We start from the raw sequence: 14,717 nt of genomic DNA, 5'->3' as shown, positions 1-14,717 counted from the left end.
TAGTACCGCACTGTGGCTGCTACTACACACAGACACCGTGTGGATTTACACCACAAATTCTCTTGAGCTTTAATGCTTTCCTGATATGGATCTTTTCAACTGTCCGCCCCTCGAAGCGCTCATTAACCCACTGCGTTCATTTGATGGTGTGCAGCACAGGTGGAACATAAATCGGCAAACATTTTGCCAACAAACACAACACCTTTCTATTTCTAACACGTTAAACTGGGTGAAATAAACGCATCATTCGACCGACTTTTGTTTATTTCACTTGTTCAACAATGATCCAAAAACCGCGTTAGACCTCCAAATGCAATCCTCCATAACTTTGAATTTCCTCATGAACGCACGAGTGACGCCAGATCTCAAAAACCCTTCCTCTGTGATTTATGCCGCTCGGTTCAGATGAAGTTACCCGGTGGCACAGACTGTGACACTGAACAGACCGCACACCGAACCCCTGAATGCAATTACCCCACTTCTGGCTTGTCCATATAGACACACAGTACTGTGCAGCTACTCTGTCTGACAGGGAATAAACCCATGCAGCATATACAGAAGACTTCCTAACACTGTGCATGTAATATGGATGCAAACCAGAGACCCACATGCAGGAGGATGGTGTAAATCACTGCAAATTGCACGACCCACTTCAAGAGGATGATAAGCATGTTGAGAGGAAGCAACAACTAACAGCAGAGGGTTTTTTTTTCTGCTATAAAATGTTCCCAAAGAGTTATTAATATCCAAGATGTGAAAAAAGGAACATCTTCTGCACCTACAACCTCAAACAGAATGAGCTGTCTGGGTTTTAGAGGCAGAAAATATAGTTATAAATCAAGAATAATGAACCACAACCCCCCCCCTCCTCTATAATTGGATATAATGAACTTGAAATAGCTGCAGTTCATCTCAGTGCAGATTCCTGTGCTCTTCACAGCAGCAGACGGATCATGACCAACTCTGTGGATTCCACTAAATCCACTTAACAGTGCACACCACTGGCTCCTCAGCTGCAGTGCCATTCATTTCCAGTCAGCTGCCGAAACGCAGAAACGCACACGTGAGCGACGTCGCTGCAGACACTGGATGATGCATAGTAAACAGGACAAGACCGAGCGCCAGTAATTACTAATCAGACGGACCCGAAGCGAGCGTCCGCTGGAGCCGAGTAGTGGACACAGAGGAGTAATCCAGCGAAAGCAAAAAAAAATAAATAAATAAAAAAAATATCTGCCAAATCACTGAGCCGTTCCTCTCTAAAGTACAAACATCAATGTTCTTCAGGAGGAGCAGGTCAGAGTGGAAATGCCAGAAAGAATCAACACATCAAAGTCAAAAGTTAAAAAAATAAATTAAAAAAAAAGCAGCCTTACCTCTTAGTCAGATACCAAAAAAAAAAAAAAGAAAATCACAGTCTTGGGCAAGTCAGAGAACCATAGAGCTGGTTAAGCAGCTGCTGCTCCTCAATAGAGACTGACACAGGATTTTTTTTTTTTTTTTTTTTTTTCAGCTCGTCAGCAGGGAACTCTTTATGATCCACAGTTTCTTTCCTGTGATTTTGGGATAATCTCAAGTCTGGTTTAGAGGCTGGAGTCCAGCAGAAGCAGCAGCAGACAGCTCATTTCCATGTGCAACACAGGTGCCTCTGACATGCTGCTTCTTCTTCTTCTTCTTCTTCTTCTTCTTCTTCTTCTTCGTCCCTTTTGGGGGGTCGGGGGGAGGGGGATGAGGAGGAGGGAACCGGGGGACGCCTCAGACTGCGATCTGGCCGAGGCGGCGAGAGTACTTGCAATATTCCTGATAGTGAAAAGAACTGAGCATCCTTCAGCGTGAGAGAAAGAGGAGAAGAAGATTCAGCGCACCCCACCAGGAACCGCAGAGCACACAGCCGGCGCAGCACTCTTCTCTGTCTGCCGCTTAAATCCCCCCGAAACGGGCTGATGCTCGGCAGAAGGCGGACAGATCAACACAGCGCGGAGGGAAGAGGTGCTGTTGCATCAACATTGCTCTGAGTCTAGTTTCCTTTTTTTTTGTTGTTGTTTTTTGTTTTTTTTTGTTTTTTTTACAGGGGAAAAGGGAAAAAAAAAAAAAAAAAAAAATCAGCAAAAGAGCTCCAACAGAATCACCAGCAGCATCATCTCCTCTTCAGGTCTCCTCAAGTCTGCTCAGGACTGAGTGTGACACATAGAGAGAGAGGGAGAGGGAGAGGGGAGAGTGTATGCATGCGTGTGTGTGTGTGTGTGTGTGTGTGTGTGTGTGTGTGTGTGTGTGTGTGTGTGTGTGTGTGTGTGTGTGTGTGTGTGTGTGTGCAGTAGAGGAGGACAGGCGGAGAGAGAGAGAGAGAGGAGAGCAATGAACAAGCAGGAGGCTGCGAGCGCAAGTGGAACGGGCGAGCGATGTGAGAGGATAGGATGCTGGGGAGGGGGGGGCTAGGGGGAGGGGGCTGGAAATAAGAGAGAGAGAGAGAGAGAGAGAGAGAGAGAGAGAGAGAGCTGCTTGCACTGTCAGAGACTACATTAACAGCGCTGAGTACTGAGTAGGTGGAGTTTTCCTTGCTGCTGGGAGGGAGGGGGCAGGGGGGGTAAGGGGGGATATGGGCAAGATTTGAAACCCAAAAAGAGAGAAAGAGAGACACACACAGAAGAAGATGTAGAGGCGAAGGAAGAGAAAATATTTTTAAAAAAGGATGAAAGTGTCGTAAGAAAAGAATGAAGGACAGGAGATTGACTCAGGGTGTCCAGAGGTTACAGAAACCTTTGAGACGAGTGATGGTTGCTGAGGAACGGAGCGATGGGAATTAGTGGAGGAGGGTGGTGGTGGTGGTGGTAGTGGTGGTGGTGGTGGGTGTGCGTCGGTGGTCGCCAGAGATGCCCAGCTGCAGTGAAAGCTGGCGCGCCGGCAGCTCCTCCTCCTGCCGGGCGTCATAAACATCGATCAGATTCATTTAAAGATGCACACGCTCGCGCACCAAAAGAAAACACGCAGACACTTTAAGGCCTTGGCACGCAGACAAAAGCTGCGTATATGCACACTTACGGTTCATAAACTTACTTTATAGACTTCCCATGCACTCATGGGTGTATTTTTTTATCACTATTTTAAATCAAATGTGTTGCCTATTTTTTTTTTCTTTTCGTTTCCTGCAAAGCACTTTTTATTGCACTTTATAGTCTTGGATTCATTTCCTTTCATATATTTTATTATTTAATGTCATCTACTTTGTATAGATTGTTGTTTTTTGTTGTAATTTTAAAGCACTTTGCCATTTATTTTATTGTTCCAGGCCCCATTTTTTTTTTTTTTTTTTTTTTTTGGGGGGGGCTGTACTTGTAGTAAAATACGTTCTTTTCACTTTTACTAAAAACGCGCCGAACGACTGACTTTGACATTTCATATTTGAAATATTTTTTCGTCAGAGCTCTCAAGTGGAAAAACAATGCCAGTGTGAGCACTTCAAGTGTCCCTTTCATATTTCTGTGCTGCAGTTTCTTGTCCCTTATCGGCCTAAAAAGGCGCGCGTGCGCGTCAACCTAAAATGAGCATTAACTCGGACACTTACATGCGCAACTGCACACGCAGATACGCAAACGCTTAAAGAGCACCAAAAAAAAAAAAATATTCCAAGACTACACACAGACACACAGAGTACACCGACACGCACCTAATTTGCTGAGAGAGCTTGAGCACAGACACAATCAATACTTATTATGAAAATAATATTGGCCTGTTGTTTTAAAGTGATGGAGAGCAAAGAAAAAGAGGTTCGAAATTCGTTTGATTGCAGCGACACATTTATCAAAATCTAAGGGGGTTTTTTTTTGTGTGTTTTTTTTTTCCTTTTCCTTCTTTGGTCGAGAGCAGCGAACCACATGTCTGAGCTGCACACGCAATTATGAAGACACGCTTCCGTAAGCAGACGTCGATATTAACAGCTGGCTCACCGCTGATTATCACGCTATGGATCTGTCAGCGAAGACTTAGCAGCTTGTCAGGACACAGTTTATGGTCAAAGGAAGCGGATAATTACCGGTGACCTTCACTGAACAATAAAGCGGTGGGTTCAACGTTTCAGGTCATACCCCCGTTTTTTTTTTTGTGTTGTTTTTTGTTTGTATTTTATTTTGTCTCCGCTCTAGCTCAGTTTCTAAACTGAGACTTCCTTCAGGAAAAAATAAATAAATAAATCACAAATCGCGCGCAACAACGGTTTTTTCGAGGAGAAGCAGGAAAAAAAATGGAGGAACGTTGATTTCAGATTCAGGAGGCCTCACATGGATACATCCATAAAGTTGGTTTGTTGACTACCGTACGTCATCGATACCTGGGTGACATGCAGAGAGTGTCACCCCGGAGCATGCTGACCCTCTTGGAGGTTTACTTAGATTTCAAAGCAACACACGGCGACGACGACGACATCCTACTAGACCGCACCATCCCGTCTGATTGGCCCCGAGAGGGGCTTTGATAAGAACGAGGACCCAAAACACGCCTCCGTGCAGCCCTCTATGAAAGAGTTACTTGACCAATACGGAGAGGGATCACATGACCTGGCCTCCACTATCACCTGACCTGAAGAGAGCTGAGATGGAAGACGGAGCGCAGCCTCTCCTCATGATATATATATATATTTTTTTTTTAAAAGTACAACTTTTTGAAGAAGGTACGATCGAAAAAGTTCAGCGTCTACCTGAGAAGACAACTTTTAATGGTGCTAGTCATCTTCTTTTTTTTTTTTTCCCCATAGAAATACCAAAACGGTACTCACCAAGTTATTTCCTGTGATCTGGGAACACGGCGCCGTTTTCGAGTCCGGCTGATCAGGAAACATTCGGATGACAGTCTGCAAGGGGAGTCAAACATATCTGGTCAGAGAAAATAAATGTCAACAGCAAAATGATTACTGAACAACCATCGCAGGGTGCTTACTCCTACGAGTGCAATGTGGACATTTCATGTTCGCAACAGGTTTTATCGACAAAGAAAATGGCCCACATACTTAGGATAAACTGTTATCTGAAAATATAGATTGATATTAAACGGACACTGAATCAATTATTGTAGCTTTTCGAGAAGTTCAATAATTTAATGTCGAAACTGATTGTAGTCCAAATCACAGCTGACCCCACATCCAGAAACAATTATAGGAACACAAGGAATACGTGTGGCTGTAATTTAATGAAAACGTTGACTTTCTAATTAAATCTGTTTTCAATAAATTCAGAAATAGTGCGCGTTACGCCTGACCTCGCTCCCCCCATTATTGTTTTCGTTATTTAGAGTGGAATTAAATTAAAGTTTTGACTCAGCAGAGAGGAAGCTGCTGCAGCCGTGGGCCCATCCAGCACACATCAGTGCAAAAGCCGATGCCAGTGAAAAGTGTGAATTAGTAAGCTAATCACCCCAGTTTTACATTTGGCAGTGACACACAGACTTCCTCCTAATTGGAATTTTATGTTTCACCGACTTAATGAAACAATCTAATGACTCAGATCAGGCGGCGGATCATAATTCACACCATAATTCATGTGTACAAAACCAAATGAGTTTGGGATGGTTCCTGTCGAACTGTGCTGATTCTGCTTCCGATACTGTCAGTGAAACCAACTGAAGTTTACAAACTGAGGAGGCTTGAAACTTTTGACTTTAATTCTAACCGATTAAAAACTCCGTGTTTTATAAAACGGGCAATATGAGCGTTGCGCCACAATCTGCCCATACTGCTCACATTATCATTTTGAGATCTAATAAACATTCATTTGGCCCAAACAATACAGAAACTGTTGGCCGGTTGTCATCGGCAACCGTTTAGAGAAATTGGCAACCAGCTCTGAGCGTTTGGTTGCCATCAGTGGCGACCACCTGTTAACAAAACAACATAAAGACAGCAAACATGACTATTCCTTTTTATATCTGTTGCATTCACGATATTTAAATATTGCCGTTATAGTTGGAACCACAACCAAGCAGTGCTGCTCGTGTGTTTATTGGCGTGTGCGCAGTTTTACATGTCATCGTGGAAAATGTATGGACATGACAAATATTAGAAAACCATTCATACAAATTGTACAAAGTTCACTGAATACTTTTACAGTTCAGATTGTCAAACTTCAATCAAGCTGGTTTCTGTCTTCACAGTCAGGGAGAATCGAGGCAGCTGCAATGTCATTTAAATCAAGGTTATACAATCAAACAATACATGCGCACACTGGGGAGTTCAAGCAAAACTCCTATTCGAAATCTGCCCCCCCCCCCCCCCCACACACACACACACACACACACACGAATATAAAGAGATTGGCCGTCTGCTCGGTGTTGAGCGTGCTTAGCAGTGGAAGACTTGTACGATAGCTTCGCCTGCATGTTTTGCACCGCACCTGATCTTTATTTATGTTTTGAAGGAGTTCCACACAGAACTTTCTGACCGCCGTAGTTCGTCTTTGCATGTTTCCCTCTCTTGTTCTCACCAGGACATCTAACACCAGGACAGATGTACCTGCAAAAAAAACCTCTCGACCCCTGAAAGCAGCGTGTTCTTCTTCTCCCCACGTGATTTCATGCAGCTGGCAGGCAGCTTTTAGGCACATTACCGCCACCTTCTGACGATAGTAACGCATTGCAGCTAGGTGCCGGTAAAAATAGGAAATAATCGATTTTGGAGATTAAAACGACGATTCGAATATTCAGAGTTCGTGACCTAGTGCAAACGCACGCACGCGCGCACACGTTTAACTAAAACACTAAATTACCAGGTAACCTTTTCCTCAGTCCTGAACTCCAGCAACCGACTACCATGCGTTATCCAACAATACTGATTTTTTTTGTTTTTCAGACTGCGGAGTTTGTGCGACAAGTTGTTTAAAAAATACTTGTTTTAAAACAGTCAAATTGATCCATAAAAGCCATTACAAAATGTGTATCCAAGTAAAACACGGTTAGCTTTAAACCCCAACATTCAGGTTTCACACCAGATGAAATGCAGAGTGAAATCCCAACTGCTGCCTTTATATTGTATATTTGCTCCGAATGACACAAGCAACAGTTTCCAGGTATGTGGCAGTAAGAGAGAAAGAAGGTAGAGCTTCCATGGAGACGAAAAAAAATGAGACAGTTGCATTACTAGGCCGAAATCCTACCGATCACACACACAAACTTTTGTTACTCCTCTTCTCCACTGCTGCACTCAAAGCATTTCAAGCTGCTCACAATGTGCCTGCACAGGGGTCCAATATCATTCGAAAGAAAGTTGGCTTAGCTGCAAAATCAACAACATCAACTTTGATTTGGGCCGGGAAAATGCTAAATGGAAATAAACAACAGCTTTTTCCCACTCTACTTGCGAACTCCTGCCCCTGCTTCTATGTGTACAGCTTTTGTCTGCTTACCTGCAAACACACCCTTCAGACAGAGCAGCACATTACTGTTGGCAGGCTTCTGTCCAGAATCATCATGAAAGCACTGCACTCCAATTCCATTCTGCTGCCACTCTCCTGACAGGAGGCCTCACTGAGCAGTCCCCTCCCTCTTGTGGTGAATGTTGGGAATGACACGTAGGTGACTAAACTCATGAACTGTGCAGGCATGCGTGTGTTTGCAGGAAACTGCTGCTCAATACATTTCTCTAACCAAACAAGGACATGGAAGCAAAAAAAAAAAAAAAAAAAAAAAAAAGACAATAAACAACTTTTCATTCCTTGTTCTCAATTCAAAATTTCAATTTGCACTTTGGTTAACAATTCACAAAACGAATAATATTCCATCAACCTCTGCTGCACTCTGTGTGCTCAGCGCTGATTGGGAAATCTTAGCGTACTAACACACTGAACTAAGATGGGGAGGGGGAGGGGGGGGGCATATCACCCCCTTTAATATGAGCTGTCGCAACCGAGCTCATAAAGCCATGAGAAAGATGGGAGACACGCTGTTTACAACTTAAAAAAAAAAAAAGAAGCAATTTATTAAACCACTGAGATCCATCAAATGAGGCTGAAAAGCACGTGGAAAAGCGGTGGCATCAGTGATGTGTTGTGTGCACAAGAGCCGCAGACGTGTATGAGTGTTGTGTGCATGTGAACAAAGAGGAACCAAAGGAATCAAAGCATGTGAGAGGAGCAGGAGGGAGTCTCGAAAGGCAAAACAAGCTTAAATATTTCACAACGATATTGCAATTAAATAAATACGGCACATGTACTGCATATTTACCTACCACGTTAAATAAAGATCATACAGCGCTGGCATGTATCCGAGGTGTTTTTCTTCTCACAAGCTTCTGAGATTAAAAATGATTTATGGAAAAAATATAAACTCACTCTCGGGCTTTGTTTGGCCGTGTTTCTTGGCCTTGTTTTTTTTAGTTTTTTTTTTTTTTACCATAGTTCCTGATATTGTACAGCAGAAACAGTCGGGCTTTTCATCCCGGTCTCTGCAGCGGCGCTGCACTTCTCTGGGAGGTGGATTTGTAAGCATGAAGGGAGTGAGAGTGTGTAGAAGGAGGAACGACTTGAGCTCACATAACCGAAATAACTTGTGTAAAAAAAAACACACAAAAAATGGATTGACTTTGAATTTTATGTGACTTGTTGAATGGGAGTCTATGGAGGCTTTTTGGAGCCGACCTCTAGTGGCACCCGGTGGTATTGCAGTTTCAGGCACTTGCGCATCTAATTTTTCAGACGCAGAAGCTTCGAACGCTTTTATATACCTTAAGATGAAAATCCTTTTTTTTTTTTTTTTTTTTTTAACTTTGCTGAGGACACGTTATTGTTCCGAGTCATTTAACCCTAATGAGAAGAATCCATCATTATATTCAAAATGATCGTCGTGGTTTGAGACAGATGCTGTAGCACAGTCTCACATACAAATGCTGCAGCGCGCATAGATCAGCGCTGTTGCTTTATCCATTTTGGATTCTGAACCATTCAAACATAATGCAAATGTTACATTTAGTTGCATTTTTGTTCATTCAAATGCTTATTTACCAAACAAAAGTTTCCCGTTTTCCCGAATATAAAAGATGAGTTGTGTTCAGATGGCGTCTCACTCTCAGCTTGTTGCTTGTTTTTGAATAACTGTGAAACGCCACTCGCTAATTCCTCCTCCCCGTCAGGATGTACTTGGCAAGTGAAAGCAGGTGGATGGTGAAACGGAGATGGATAAGCAGCGCTTTGTACCAAATGGAAGTGATGCAGCGTCGGTATAGAAACAAAGCTAACACTCATCCGAATTATGTATGCGTGTGATGTTTTTTCGCCGGCACGGAAACTCATCACTTTTAATGCTGTCTTGGAAGCGCCAAACGTTCTGATGCTATGGGGGGGAATATTTACGTTCCTGTTTGTCACAGAGAGCACAAACTGTGCTAAAGGATATTAAAGTAATTTCCATCTAAAAGAAAAAAAAAAAAAAAAAATCGTAAAAATGTAACACAGATGGTTGTGCTGCAGTTTGTGCTTCTGGATGCTTTCAGAAATGATGGAAAAAAAAAAAAAAGAAATTGTAAAAAAAAAAATTGCCACAAGAAATGTATATCTTTTTTAAAAAAAATTATTTCAGTATAACGTGCAAAACACGTGAGATGTTTATCTAAAACAAACAAAATGTGACCAACAAAAACGGATTCGTTCATCAGCTGTGGGCTGAAATTGTTTCCACTGCAGGATTTTAATCTGCTGTTTTTTTTGACTGCAGAGTTTTAAGCGATGATTTTTACATCAATAAAAAAGACTGAAACTGAAGGGATATTTCATTTCATGCCCACAGAGAGTTTCGACAGTGATTTTTCATTTGATCAGACTCCTCAGAGTGTTTGAGATCATTTTGTTGTAGAGTTTTTTGGAAGCTGAAGGCTCCTTGCCCCTCTAACGTTGTTCTTCCTGGAGATCTGTCTTTCTCCACATTTGTGAAATATTGTTATGAACACTGTAGTGGATAGAAATATGAGGAGCTGACAACTAGGGGAATGACTGGTGAAAGGTGGATTTTTATGGTCACAAAGAAGTCACACAGTCTAAACTCCACATTGTTCAATGTTTAAAGCACTTTAAAAGTAGAGCTCTTAGTAAAAAAAAAGCCATTCAGCTGCACATTTATGAACAGCATCTTGTCACACTGCTGCTTAGTGGTTATGACTGCCGGCAGCATGGTCAACACACCACCAGTAGTCCAATTCATGTTCTGCAGAACTGCGAGCCAGCCCCCGAGTTCGGCGTGGACACTCCTCTGGACATGCTGCAGCCTCAAAGACAGCCTTCCTCAGCTTTTTCATGGTTTTCCAGCTTCATTTGTTCTACAACATTTGATGGGACTGATGAAAGGATGATGTTGAATGTTACAGTTTCTCTGCAGGATGTTAAAAGGCTCACTTGACTTGTGCGAGCCTGTGATTTTTGTCCATCATTGATCCTTTAAGGTCTTTTTTCTTTTTTTGTATTAAGATAAAACTGACATATGCTCGTACCAGTGTTGAGGAGTAACTAGTTATATGGTTATATGTAATAGAATTATGTCTTTTAAACTAAATATATGTAATTGTGATCTGTTACAGTTACTCAAAAAAAAATGCAATCAAATTACAATTATTATTCAAATGTTATATCGTTTTTTTCAGTAAAAAGCTTAATATGTAGAATCAAATATTAATTATTTTGCTCTGTAACTTTTCACTTCGTAAGAATGTGAGGGAGTGCAAATTTTGAGCTTGCTTTTGATTGATTGTGTTGTATGATTTCGCACTGCCTCTCATCTGCCAATCAAATCAATGTGCATTGTTCACCCACAGCAAGGCGGGTGACCATGTCGCCGGAGAACACAAAGAGGTATTTTAAAGTCATTCAGGAACCATTGTGAAATACTTGTTGACAGCAGCCAGCTCTCAGCATGGAGTCTACCTGAAAGTAGACTTGGTTTGAGGTTGTGGGAATATTTTTCCTTTACTGCAGTCGGTTGTGATCTACATACTTCTGATTTGTTTGAGTGGTTGTGCTTTGCAATCAAAATATTCTCAAGTTATATTGAAGGACTGTTAATTAAAGTTTGACAGTAACCGTGTTGAGGACTGTTATGAGACTTAAACTGCAGTTTAAAGAGTTGTTAGCTTTATTGCACAGTTCAAAACCTTTTTTTTTTTGGAAAAGTAATCAAGAAGAATTCAAATCTAACAAGTTACATTATATTGATTTAGTACTTGACAATGTTGCATTATTTACATGTTTAACAGTGTAACTAGTAAAGTTTAATTTGCAAATCTGCTTTTGGTAAGTTACCTTTCCAACTCTGGCCAGTACACTGATATACTTGCTTCTAATAAAAGACAGTTTGTTTCAAGATTTGTCTGGGACTTTAAAAAAAAATTCTTATCTTTAAATAAAAAAATAAAATAAAAATGCTCTTATCTTTAAATTTAAACAAAATTCTCTTATCTTTAAATACAAAAATACAAAAAAATCCACTTGAAAGTTATTTTTATTATATTAAAAAAATAGACCTCTGAGCTGTGAATCTTTGCAGTGAGCTTCAAAGGACAGGCTGCATGACACCGACGCAGATGGACAGAAACGACGGCGGAGGGAATGAAGAAAGTGAGCGAGACAAGCGGGAGAAATCATGGACACACAGAGAGAGAGACAGATGAAGAGGAAGTGAATTTGTTGTGGGCGAAGTGTGCAATGCACCGGCTACGGCGATTATGATGAAGAATGGGACACATCAGCTGTTGGCAGCCATGTTTCCACGTCTGGGGATCTCATCTGCTGTCATTCTCCGTGCCGGTCTCCTCACCAGGCAGTAGAAGAAAAATGTGGGAAAGTATGAAACCAAGTTATATGAATTAGTTTAATAATGTTGCGCACAGATGTTCTGTTGTGTATCAAACAACAAAACTTAATTAAACCTAATATCTTATTTTAGTGTTTTCTTATCCAAAATATTATTGTTAAGCGGCATTTACGTCGGATTATTAGGACAGAGTCCCTGTCCCACATCATTCAGTTGGTGAAGACGGAACTGAGCCAGAAGGCAAAGCTTTCGACCAACCATTCCATCGACTTTCCGATCCTCACCTGTCACCTTCGGCGAGAAACAATAAGATCGCAGAAACAAGCGGCTGAAATGCCTTAGAAAACATCCAGAGGGAGCTCGAAGTAGAGTCGCTGCTGCTTCACTTCGAAAAGGAGCCAGTTGAGGCGGTTCCCAAGAAGTTACTTTCAAATCACCCTAATATCTAATCCATACATTTTCTTATCTGGGGTCAGGTCGCAGTGGCAGACATCTCTCTCCCCAGCAGCATTTTTGAAATCCTTCCTGGGGTATCCCGAGGCGTTCCCAGGTTTGATTAGGATGTCTCCTGGGTGGCTTCCATTTCCAACCTGTAGGAGACACCAGGGCAGACCCAGAACATGCTGGAGGGAATTTATATCTCATCTGGCCTGGGAACGTCCTGGAATGTCTGCCACTGCGACCTGACCCCAGATAAGAAAATGTATGGATTAGATATTAGGGTGATTTGAAAGTAACTTCTTGGGATTTGTGATTTGATCGGAGATGATCTTTTATATAAATTTGAAATTGAGTCGGATGAATTTATATGATGAGGCGACATTTGGCAAGCGTTATTCTTTGTGTGTTTTGGCTAAAGAAGTGTCATTCTCTGTGTCCTAAACATTTAGGTTTTATAAGTGAAGTTTTACAGTGCACTAGAAATACTAATTGACTTTAGTTCCCCTTTGTGTCTGAATGAGTTGCTGCAACTCTTTCACAAGTGAATAAAAAATAGACAAAGCTGGACACAACACTTGAACAAAGGCCGAAGCATCAGATTGGCTCATCAGATACAGCTGCATTATTCATAAACACCTTCCTGCATCCATATCGGCATTTTTAATTGTGTTCACAAGCCTCCACATGCGGCAGCACACTGCCGCAGGATCCCATCACCTCCTTTTTATTTTTGTGAGAGGGGGTTGATGACGGTGATGAAGTTTTTCATCGGTATCAACTTCATCATCATCAGCTTCATTGCCGTTTCTGATTAGCTGCTTAATGGGTTCACACGTCATTATGTTCAATCATCATGGGAGTCCCCATCGCGCCGGCTGAATTATGCAGCCGCTGTTTAGGCTGAGGAGAGCGAAACGCTGCCTTGCCTGTGCTGAAACGACAAGTCAAAGGGCTCTGCGGACGCCGTGAGACCACGAACACATTCTGTATGTGAAGGTGTTCATGCGGGCACAAGGCAAGCCCGGACTGACGCTGGGCCTCTGCTGTTCTGCTTGTTAAATCTGTGCCTGCAAAGCCATCAGGATGTCCTCCGAAACAGCAGGACAGTGTAAAGGACAAAGAAGAAAAAGCAACACAGTCTGTCTATTACATGTTTCTGGACTCCTGGTGAGATTTTTTTTTTTTTTATTGAAATAGAACTCTTTCCAAACACTGAGACGCAAGGTTTTTGCTCAGAGGGTATAATACTATGTCGAGCATGAAAAAAAAAAAAATCTAGACATAAGTAAAAGACAACTTTTACTTCCTTGAATTCTTGAAACTTTTTAGTTCGCTATTTTCATACATTTTTCATACACTTGGTAAAAAACGAGGGAAATATTTTTGTGCCACGTTAGGAAAAGAAAAAAGGATGAGTTACAACGTGATAAATTATTGTTATAATAGGAAATGTTTCACCTTGTGATTTCATATTTGCTAAAAAAAAAAAAAAATTCTGCTGTATTTTACCACATTGGATAATGTTGTGATACGTCTGCATACACTAACACATGGGGCTGTACATGCATAAAACTCCGGCCGACCCTCCGGAGGGACAGGGAAGGCTCCAGAGAAACATCAGTCAGGGACTGCTTAAAATTAGCAAAGATGAGAACAATAAATCAACAATGAATCAGCATTATAGTTAAATCCAGATTGGAATGGATGAATACTGCTGACTTTAGCGATTCCCCGACTTTTCCTCGAGTGCCACAGCATTCTGTTAGACAAACTGAAGCACTGGTTAATATCTGGCACCACTTATAAACCGTTCTCTTCCATACTTGTCAGATAGGACATTCTGTCTCCACTAATAATCACATAATCTTTTCCTCCTGTCAAGTATGGTGTCCCTCAGGTGTCAGTTTTGGAACCAATTTTATTGTCTCTGTGCATGCTTTCCTTGCTGTCGAGGACATATTATCAACAGTCATGGTATTTTCTGTCATTATACGCTGATGACACACAGGTGTACCTGTCAATCAGAGCCACTGAACGTGGCATGCTGAGTCCCCTATGCGTCGCTTGATTTAAACAGCGGGGAATATTGCACAGTCCTGTTTTTGACATCACATAGGTAAAGGGAAATAATTGTAATTGGTTCCCAGCTCACGGTGAAACAAACTCTGCCATCTGCCGGTTCCATGTTGGAACACATTTGGCCTGTCGCGAAGAATCTCGGAGCAGATGTTTCTACCATTTTAGAAATTCAGAAAATAGAAAAGATTTTAAATTTCAAAGATGCAGAGACCATTTTATAGGCCTTCTTCCCTGTAATCACACTGTGATTATTTTTAACAGCCTCTTCATTTGCCTCCACCAAGAATTTGCGAATCGGGCACAGACTGTTCAGATCTCATCGGGCTTTTAACAAGAACTTAGAGAAGTGACACATCATTCCTGTTTTAGATTCAAATGTTTATTTTATTTTATTTGAAAGGTTTTTGGCCTCTGTGTGCAAGATA

The sequence above is a fragment of the Brachyistius frenatus genome, unplaced genomic scaffold (assembly GCF_029030835.1).
Source record: "Brachyistius frenatus isolate BFR_SWC_R1_liver_20210118 unplaced genomic scaffold, ASM2903083v1 Contig_5, whole genome shotgun sequence".
Lineage (NCBI taxonomy): Eukaryota > Metazoa > Chordata > Actinopteri > Embiotocidae > Brachyistius > Brachyistius frenatus.
The sequence above is the reverse complement of the archived record's forward strand: the minus strand, read 5'-3'. Positions refer to the sequence as shown.